General features: G+C 37.7%; 1 long non-coding RNA gene across 1 annotated transcript; it reads left to right on the top strand.

Annotated features, from left to right (window-relative positions):
• The first annotated feature begins 4,755 nt into the window (after positions 1-4,755).
• LOC114318229 (uncharacterized) lies at positions 4,756-7,739 on the top strand. Its single transcript, XR_014330654.1, has 6 exons — positions 4,756-4,865; positions 4,987-5,106; positions 6,585-6,662; positions 7,078-7,102; positions 7,214-7,478; positions 7,611-7,739. It is a non-coding gene; the product is annotated as an uncharacterized LOC114318229 (long non-coding RNA).
• The last annotated feature ends 3,483 nt before the right edge of the window (positions 7,740-11,222 follow it).

Below are 11,222 nucleotides of genomic sequence, written 5' to 3'. Positions count from 1 at the left end.
TTTTGAAAAAGTAGTGCCAAACATGGAGTGCTTTGCCAGATACAGAGTCGCCACCTAAATGTTTTAAAATGGGAGAATTTAGGAAACCCTGACTCGGTGCCGAAGGCCACATGTCCGTCATCACCGGAGTTGTCTCGGCTCGGGAGCTTGGGTACGATCGGGGAAGGTCAGCTATGAGCACCCCCTTTCGCCCGGTCCGAAGACCGGCCTCTACTAACCGTGATATCCGTTTTTGAAAACTTTATGTGTTCTTAAACCAATTGTTAGCCTAGAATTACTATGTTGTGCGCGCAGCAAACAAGTATAGACCAAATCACCCAAATTGGAACAAAACATTTTATGTTTGTTTTGAAAATGGTTTGCTACTCGCAAGTAGGCTAAAATGCAGATTTTGCCACCCTCAAGTGGGTTTTTAGAAAAGATGATTTTGCCACTATCTAGTGGGCTTAAAACTCACAGTTTTAATGCATTATTCCAATTTAGGTAATTCAACCTCCATCCACAGGCATTCAAGCAGTTATATCACATAAGCAGCTAGCCTCATGGTAATCATACTGTCATGGCAACACTCACACGCATGTTGGATGCTAAAGCATAACCACTTACATTGTACTCCGTGCCAAAATAGTAAACTAGTTAGCAAATGTGCATGTCCTAGTTCATGTTATTTTGCCTAATGCAACACATACAAGATGCAATTTTACTTAGGCTCGGTTAACCTAAACATGGCATATGAAATGCGATCAACTCTCACATAGTCAATTTTTGAATTGAAGTACGAATGCAGTTAGCGTGATGTACCGAGCCTAATGCATGCAGTACAAATGCATGGATGCACGCATGCATAGTGTAAGGTATGCTAAATTAAACGTGCCCTAATCTACCATCGTAAGCAGGTAAATAAAAGGGAAGAAAGACGTGAGGTTGGAAGACACACACACACTCACGCACACTTATTACAGATTTGCCCTCGCTCGGAGGGACCGAATAAATATTACAAACTAATTAACTACGCAAGCTAATTAATATTACAAATTGCCTAATTTAATTAACAAATTAAATAGACTAAGAAAAATAGTAAAACGCCTCGAGAAGCGCGCCGCCATGCACAAGCTGCCTCTGTTTTCCTTCCTTCACTTCTCTGGAGGCTGTCAAAACCTCAGGGTTACATCCCTGGGCACTGGGGAGTACCACCGGCTGAGTGGGATCATCACCGGCACTGGTATGTATCCATCGGCACAAAATTGAAGCTGTCGGCAGAGAAAAGGTTGCCGGCCGGCACTTTACACTGCCGGTCGGCAAAGAAAGTCTGCAGGACCTGCAACTCACAGCAACAGAGGGCAAAACAAGGCATGGTAGCACAATTCAAGGCATGTATGCAACAATCATGTCCCTTATCATGTTTGCGACTCAAAGGGGCATGTGCCTCGATTCTCGGACCACCAATCACGCATTTCCATGCATGATGGCCCAAGGAATCAAGTATGCAACTTTGATTTCAAATGAAATGCAAACCAAATCAAACCAAAGTCCTAATCCCTATCACCAAATCAAGGGGCAAGGAATGCATGCAAAATGCAATGCAACCTAAGCATACAAGCTAAGGATGCAACATGGCATGGCAACTAACTTATACAAGCATACAAGCATACATATGGCAATGCAAATAGATGGAGAGATGGACTTAAACATGAATTAGGCAACTCTAAATAGGCCTAAAACAGTAGCCATAATATGAAAATGAAGTGCCTCGAAATGCGTGCACACGGGCACGCAAACCGAGGCAATGGCATATGCAATGCAATGGCTAAAATGGCATATAGAATGCAACATGGACTTATACTAACATGAGAGAGCCTCAGCCACACTCACATAAGAGGCCGATGAATGAAAATGGAGTGCCTCGAAATGCGTGCACACGGGCACGCAAATCGAGGCAATGGCATACGCAATGCAATGGCATGGAAAATGACATGCAAATATGCTAATGGGATTTCAGCACTGAAATATGGGGGAAAACAGCCCCGGAATGAGGCGAAAACACACCCGATGCATGGAATACTCCCGAAACATGGACTTTTGGCACCCGAAATGGCTTACAGCTATACAAAGCATGCACAATATGGACATGGAGCATGAATACAGAAGCAAAACAGCTTCAAAATAAGCATTTTTCTAGTACAAGTCATGGCCAAACAACAAGCAAAGATAGGGCAACAATGGCATGCAAAAATGGCCCTAAACATGAGGTTATGAAGCAACTCACGGCTTCTAACTCCAAACAGGTTAGGGCCCTTTAACAACATTGAAGAGGGGCCCAAAATAAGACTATTTAAAGTTTATGGCAGCCCCAAAAACAGTATAAAAATATATTAGAAATGCAATGCAAAAATGAGGCTCAAAAGTGGCTATAACATGAGGTATACAAAACATTCACCAAACAAGAAAATGCCCTTAATAAAACATGTTCAGGAGGTCAAAATAAAGCCACTTTTAGTTCGGACCAAGGTCCAAAAACAGCAACATCAGGGGCTGCCAAGGCATGCAAAAATGGGACCAAAAAGAGAATATAAAGGCAAGTATAACATGGAGGTCCGAAACAGTGTTGAGCCCTTCTTCAATGTTGAAGAAGGGCTCAAAATAAGCCTATCTACAGTTTACTACATGCCCAAAAACAGATTACACATAGGCCAAAAATAACATGCAAGATTAGGGCCTAAAGGAGAGATAAAGAAGGAAGTGCTAGCTACTATCCTCAAACAGCAAGAGGTCCTCAATCAAACATGAAGAGGACCTCAAAATATGATGATTTGAAGTTTGGGTCGGAGCCCAAAGATGCAAGAAACTATGGCTTAGATATGAAGCAAGAAAAGGCTAGAAAAGGGAAGATGAGGACTCACCCTTGAAGACCAGCAAATCAGCACCTCTTGGACCAAGTTTAGGTGCTCCTAAGCTTTGGAGAACAGCCTCAAGCTACTGGAATGGGCGTTGGATGCCTTGTGCTATGAGTTGATGAAGAAATGGCCCAAGAACAAGGGTGTTTGATGGTTGAATGGGAGAGATAGAGGGAGGTATATGGATATATGTATGTATATATCAGATATATCTATATATCTCTGTTTTTTTGTTCCAAGAATCCAACCTAAACAAAGGAGGAGGAGAGGTGCTTATATAAGCAAGACTAGGCACTTAACTTACAAGCTAAGTAAAGGGAAAGGGTCAAAAGGGGTTCAAGGGGGTGCAAGGCTTCTAGAGGAAGCTAAAACAGAGAAGCTTGGCCAAAGGGTTCAAGCTTCTAGAAGGTTAAGGGGTTCAAAGGCTCACAAGGTGCAAAACAAACACACATGCACGTGGGGGATCGATTCTGTGCATTCCAGCTGGCACAGCTGGAATCCACTCAATCTGCAGAATGCTCCGGAAGGTTGTCGGCTAGCAAAAATTGCCGGTCAGCAAAATAAAGTGCCGGTCGGCACAATAAATTGTCGGCCGGATAAATATAGTGCCGGTGGATGGCCGGTAAGGTCAAAAAACTGCCGATTGGTGTCCAAATTGAAGCCCCGGAAGTTAGCTTTCCAATGGCGCAAACCTTGCATCAAAATTCCTCCTGTGCAAAAAGTTATGCTCTTTTCCGTGAAGCCGCGCAGATTCGATCCAACCGGGATGATGCCCGACTTCAACTGATCATATCTCCCCCACCCGGACTTGGCTCTAGGAGATTCTTGAGTGCAAAATGAATCCCCGGAAGTAAGCTTTCCGATGGTGGCAGCCTCATAGATAAACTCCAAGTGTACAGACAGATAAGCCCAATTCAGCGAGGGCTGCTCGACTCGCTTCTACCCGGATTCATGCCGAACTTCTCCCAAACTAGTTTTCTCCTCTCGTTTCCTCTTTTCTTCAACTCCAAAACCCTAAACAAAGTGTTTTGAAAGATTTGCCTCTCTTCTAGCCGAAGAAACTGATTCTTTGCCCTGCACATCTCTCAACACCGAGCAAACCATCAGTAGTGCCCAAGTCTTAAGGGCGGTCAAAAATGGGGTGTCTACAGTTATTTCTTAAAAAATAACATAATAACATTAATTCAATAAATATAATATATAAATAAATACACGTAAATTTATAAAGATAATATATAATATATAAATTAAAACAGATATCTATATAATAAGGGAGAAAGGTTTTTGAAATTGTATAAAAATATATGTGAGATACATTTTGATCCAATGGCTGAGATGATTTGTTTTTATTCTTTAAAGGCTGAGATGCTTTGTGACATTTTCACATTCCCACCCAAAACAATCCCTCTCTCGCTCTCTCTGCAGCGTCCCACCCACCCACGAACGACAAACCCAAACATTATTTGCACTTCTCTTTCTCTCTCTCTCTCTCTCTCTCTCTCTCTCTCTCTCTCTCTCTCTCTCCAACTTCTCAGATCTCTTTCTCTTCCTCTCCCTCCCCCTCCTTTCCACTGCCGCTCCGCTTCCATCGTTGTGCCGCCTCCGAACTCCACCGACAGCAACTCTTCATCTTTTCTCCCTTCCAGATCGAACCCCACGTCTTTGAAACCCCACTGAATTTTCTTTGAATCTCATACATCTTCTCTTTCGATTTGTTTATCCATTCCTCTCTAGGTTTTTAATTCCTCATTTCAATCCATACCCACTTTTCCTTTCTTTTAGATCTTCTCTCTCTAGCGATGTCTCTCTCTAAAATTTTGGCAGAGGAGTCTCTTCCGGTTGGGTACCAATTTTGCCCTACCGAAGAACTCATCAATCACTATCCGAAGTTGAAGATCAACGGCGATGAGAAGCAAGTCAGTGTTATTCGAGAGATCGATGTCTGCAAATGCGAACCCTGGGATTTGCCTGGTAAAACTACCTACATAAAAAATTAAAAAAATTAAAATTTTGGGTTTTTTGCTTTGATTATTGATATATACTTGATTAAAAAGCCCTAATTTTGGGTTTGCTTTGATCTATTTTTATGCAGATAAATCGGCGATAAAGACGACCGATGAAGAGTGGTTCTTTTTCTGTCCTAAAGATCGCAAGTATCAGATTGGGCAGCGATTGAACAGAGCGACTCTGGCTGGGTACTGGAAGGCCACGGGTAAGGATAGGTCTGTCAGGTCTCTGAGGGGAACCACTGTTGTTAGGTTTTATTCTTGGCAATCCTGTTTGACAAAACTCCTTTCAGTTGTATTTCTTTTCTCACTTTTATTTCAGTAAGGCTATGAGTGTTTAGATGCGAATCCAACCCGAATTGTGCATTTCAGAGAAGTTTATGATGCTAAAGCTTTCAAGATTGCCACTTCGCTAATTATGACGGGGATCGAGCTGCCCGGTCAGCTCGCGGGGGTCTAGGGGGCAGCGCCCCTTGGCGGGTCCGGGGCAGCGCCATGGCGGGGTCGAGGGGCAGTACCCCCGAAGTAAAATGCAAAAATGCATTCCAAGTTGCCTGTCCGCTCGAGCGGAGAATCCCTGGTTCCAGCAGTTTTGGTCGCCTGCAAAAGTACTGAGATGTGTGATTTCGCGCTCGAGCGGGCTGTTGGGCGCTCGAGCGGACCTCTGTTATATCACGCGCATATTTTGCTGAAGCTGCTCGAGCGGGCTTTTGGGCGCTCGAGCGGAGATCGCGGGACAGATTCTATAAATTCGCGTGTTGGGTCAGATTTTAGGATTACTACTCCAGATCTACTTTTTGGGTTCTAGGGTTTATATCTGGGGATACTTTGGGAGTTTTCTTTGATGTTTTTGAGAAGAGTTCTTCAACTCATGGTTTAAAGAGAGTACATCAAAGGTTTTGTTTTCTATACAAAAGAGAGAGTTGTTCTTCGGTGGATTCTGAAGAATTCGAGCCTGAAGCTTTGGTGGATTTCGGGGTGGCTTATCGTAAAGACAATTCTGAGGTGAAGACGGGTTGGAAGAGGCACATAGAGGTTGGTTCAATTAGGCGTGGATTCGCTAGGTAATTGAGAGTATACCTGTGTAATTCCTTTAAATCTTCTTAGTGGATTGTTTTGTGGTCGTTGCCCGTGGTTTTTTGATCACAGTTGGAGGTGTCCAATTGTGGTTTTTTTCCACGTAAAATCGTTGTGTCTCTTTGTCTTGATTGTTTGATTGTTTGATTGAGATTGTTATATTCTGCTTAAAATTGATACATAATCACAAATCAACATCTAGGGGATTTCTAGATTTTTCAACTGTGATTGGCATGAAAAAGAGAACTGTCCTTTTGTGTTTAATGCTTTTATGATTTTTGCACAATCTGTATACAACTTCTATATGTATTACATTTCCCTTACTGTAAATTTCCATTTGATAACTATTTGTTTATGGACATGTCTGAATTATATTCATTGCTTCACTTTTAATTACTATATTTTGCAGCCCAAATCAGTGCATATTTAGTTATTTCAATATATATAGATATTGTTTAATTATGTTCACCGTCTAAATTCATTTCATTAGATGTTGTAATAAAAATAAAAATAATAGTTAATAACTATTACAATTACTATATTATTGTAGTTGTTGTTTATATCATTATCACTGTCATTTCATTTCACTGGTGGGGACACATTGCAGTATTTTGATGGATATGGATATCATGGAACATCATTTGAGCAAACATATCGATGTTACCCTGCATCTTTTATTGATAAGGTAGGAAAGCTTTCCTCAACATGATAATTGTTTTGTTTTGTTTTGTTTGATTCACTTAATTAATTTGATTTTATTCATTATACTGTTTCAGTTTTATGTTTTGTCATCTTTTCTATGACCTCAACCAAATTCACGGCACTCTTTAATCAAATGTAAATGTAAATGTAAATGAATTCTGGAAAATTAACAATTAAGATGATACCATATGTGCTCTTTCATTTCCCTTGAAGGCCTTCATGTCTTTCTTTACTCATTTTCGTGTCCATCCACATCAAAAAAAAAAAAAAAAGGAGATGGAAAATAAAAAATATAAAAGGAAAACAGTGGAAAGGGGGAAAAAGACTGTAATTGTATGTTGTCTTTTACTTATTCATATTTGAATTTCTAATTTATTTGTTTCTTTTCAATCCTGCAGCCACAGATTGAAAATGGTGATAAAAGTAAGTTATCAAACTCTAAACACTTGTGTGTGCATGTATTAGCCTTCTAAATGTCTTAATTTTTTATTTTATTTTTATTTATTTATTTATCTTTTCACTATGTTGTTGCAGTTATAATGCCTCCCTCAGCCCTTGACCGTCTTGGTTAGTTGATTTATTTGAAATTTTTTATGGTGGCTTATTATCTTTTGTGGTTAATTCAAAAATTTTTCCTATTATCATCTAAAATGCTAATATAAGACTCTATTCTGCAACATCTCTTCATATTGATTATCCTATGTTGTTTGAACTTCGCAATGCTGCTACTGAGCGCATTTCTCATTGTGGCGTTCTTGAGTTCATTGCAGAAGAAGGCATGATATATATGCCTTACTGGGTAAGCAACCAGTAGTGTTTTTGTATACAAGTTTTGTGGTTTTGGTGTATTTTGCTGTGTACCAGTGTCATTGAGGAGTCTTTGTTTGCATTTATTCTCCATTGATGCACCCTATGTATTGCTTCATTGTAGATGATGGAGAATTTGCTCTTACAAGAAGGAGACATTGTGTGAGTGAAAAATATGACTCTCCCAAAAGGGACATATGTTAAACTGCAACCCCATACAAAAGACTTCTTCGATGTATCCAATCCAAAGGCCGTGTGAGTTTATGATCTTTTTGCTTTGATTTTGTTGTTAGTAGAATGATATTTCCTGGCCCTGGCATCATTTGGCCTTCGTGCAATTTGATTGTCATCTTGACCAGTAAAAGAACATATATAACTCTGTAAATCTATATAATAAGGAAGAAAGGTTTTTGAATTTATCCTAGAGACAATTGTCCTACTAGGACATTTTAACAGTCATGATTCAATTGTGTATTTAGATAAACGGATTAGATAGACGAAATTTTGGTTTTTTATGTAAATGTTATATGTCAATACTTCATTCTCTTTTTATAAAATATTAACAAACTTTTATAAAGGAATTTTTTTTTGTTTTGCCAAGTTTTATAAAGGAAGTTTAAGTTCAATATTCTTAAAAACTATTAGGGTTGGCAGTCATGTTTTAAAATGTAAAAATATTTTATATAATTTTAAAAAAAAATCACCAACAAAAAAATCCAAATTAAATGTAAAAAAATTAATCCTTAAAAAAATATTGGATAAGGCAACCTTACTGCTTGCCAAATTGGTGCAGAATATTATTTTCAAGAATAATTTTCTTCTAAATTAGTAATAATTTTTTGGTAATGGAAATGGTATAAATCTAGAATTTTTAACCTGGAAAATATTTCAAAATTTTAGTGTACAATATAAATTTAAAATTAATAAAATGTAAGTTACACAATAATGATGCTATGATTTTGAAAACAATGGGTGATCCAATTTTCAATGGAATTGGTATGGGAAGTATGGATCATGGAAATTGAACACGGATTGTGGAAAAAAATACATAGAAGGATATCAAATAAATGAGGAAGGAACCTTTTTTGACCGTTGAATTATGACCATCCATTTTTGCCAATTAAATAGTAAACAACAAAAAATATATTTAGATAAATTATACTTTACTCATTTATGTTTAATCATTTTTTTATTTTAATTTTTTAGATTTTAAGTTTTTTTTAATTTAATCTTAAAAATAATTTTTGTTAAAAATTTGACAGAAAAATGCTATAATAACCATTACATAATGTAAATATTACCCTAGGAAGTTGCATCACGCAACAGGTAAGACTCGAACCCAAACATCACCCCTGGCAAGGGAGCTCCTCATCTACTGGCCCAATCCTTGGTCTTACTCTGGTACATACTTTATAGAGTCAAATTTGAGAAAGTAAAGAGTCAGTATTGTAACTTCATTGTCCTGACTGTGGCATGAAAAACTCCCTTTCCCTTTCAATAGTTTAGCAAACTCCTAAACAGCCTTGCTAAGTTGGAACAATTAGAAATTTCAATTCATAGTCAAATGTGAAGCATGGCATGAATCTCTCGCTATTACAAATCCAGCAAGTTTGAGTTAAAATTAGACTATCTTTTTAGAGTTGTTTTCAAGAATTTAGTGGTTCCTCTTGCACTGGATATTTTATATCACTGCTACAAAAAACCACTATTACCATTTTCGAAAACATCCTTCCTTTTGTTTACTATTTCTCTTTAGCTTATACACAGATCTTAATGGTTTGGGTGTTTTGACATCGGCACTCTCTCCCTCACTCTCTCTATACAGTGTTTTGACATCCTCTCATTGGTCTTGGGTGTTCTTCAATTTGAAGAGAGATAGAAAAACAGAGTGAGAGAGCGAGTTAGTTTTGAAACTGTATTTCTCTTTTGCTTATACACTGAGATCTTAATGGTTTGGGTGGGTGTTTTGACATCGGCTCTATCTTCCTCGCTCTCTCTGTACAGTGTTTTGACATCCTCTCATTGGTGTTGGGTGTTTTTCAATTTAAAGAGAGAAATAGAAAAACAAAGTGAGAGAGTGACTTAGTTTTGGCACTGTATTTCTCTATTAAATATATTTTTATAATTGCATTTTAATTTTAAATTTAAATAGTGTTACGATTACAATTATATTATAATTCTAACATTATTTACACCGTGCCTTCAGGCACGGGCATACGCTATAAATTTGAAATTTATTGAAGAATTCATTAAAAAGATTGGATTTGTACTTTAATATGTACTTCATTGAATTTCTAATATTTTTGTAAAGTGTCTTATCAATGTAAAAGATTGGATCTTATGGATGGTTATTGAGTGTGGACAGTAAAGTGCCCTTGAAAATTCACTAAATTTAGTATCTTTGCATATTTTGGTGGAAGTCACATATGCTTGACATGGATTTTTGTGAAAATTTAGTGTCTATTGTGCATGAATAATTTATTAGTGGGTTGAAGGAGGATGTTATAGTATTATTGCCTCTTAATTTTTATATACATTAGTTCCCCCTTCCCCTTATCATGGTTATGAATTTTCATGGTTTGTTTCTGAATTCATTTTTCTTTTCAAGACCTCTGACTTTCCAACACAGTTGGTTGTGAAATTAGCTTGGATTTTGTAACGCCCTCAAAATAATAACATTAAACCCATCTGTTAAGACATGCATTTACATATAAACTAACCATATTCCTTTATTCCTTAGAGTTCCATTACATAAGTATTACATGTTAACCTCATAACAAAATGCCCTACGGGCTTACAGCTTTCCAAGTTAACACTTGGTTACAACAAAGAGTACTAACTCGTTTACACATAAAGCCCTTGGCTTGAAGTTACATGTAATACATCAAAAGTAAAACGACTACACTATGTCCGCCTCTAGCCTCCCACGCTATGTCCTTGGAGGTGGCATGCTTCCTGTACCTGAAAATGATGTTCCCATATAGGGTAAGCCACAGCCCAGTAGAAATACACTAAACCAACCATGAACAATGACTAAAATATTAGCAATTGATAGATGGCCAACACTGATACAATCACATAAATCACATATTTATGTCATACGACTTATGAGTCTAAGTTACCTTTCATTTTCCCTTTTTCAACAGATAAGCATACTAGCTCTATCATCATTTCCACAGATATGTATAAAAACTATATCTCACATTCAGATAAGCATAAAAGCTATATCCACATTCTCAACAGATATGTATACAACAATATCCACAGATAAGCGTAAAAGCTGTATCCACACTTCACAAAGATAAGCATATGAGCTCTATCTTCACTTCTCTAGACAAGCATATGAGCTGTGTCTACGGAGTTCATCCCCTATCTCCTCCCAATACTTATCTGGTTTAGAGGTACATCCCCTATCTTCCCCTAAACTGCGGAGTACATCCCCTATCTCCTCCTCTACACATAACGTATACAAACACAATGGTTCTATATACAATCACTCAATACATATAATTAATGTATTCTATCAACCGTCAATTTCCATGACACATTTCATTGATTAGTTTCAGTTTGCCTAATCATCATGCATTGTCTACAACAATCACGACTATCCTCCACCGATAGCCCAAAGCAGTTATTTCCAAACAGAAAATAAATGCACAAATGGATATTCAATCAACATTTCATTTCTTCATTCTTCTCAATTAATTATCCCAATTAATTAAACAATGTAATTAGG

The sequence above is a fragment of the Camellia sinensis genome, chromosome 5 (genome assembly GCF_055761805.1).
Source record: "Camellia sinensis isolate YWXY chromosome 5, ASM5576180v1, whole genome shotgun sequence".
In the NCBI taxonomy this organism is placed as follows: domain Eukaryota; kingdom Viridiplantae; phylum Streptophyta; class Magnoliopsida; order Ericales; family Theaceae; genus Camellia; species Camellia sinensis.
Note: the sequence above shows the minus strand (reverse complement) of the source record. Positions and strands in the feature narration are given on the sequence as shown.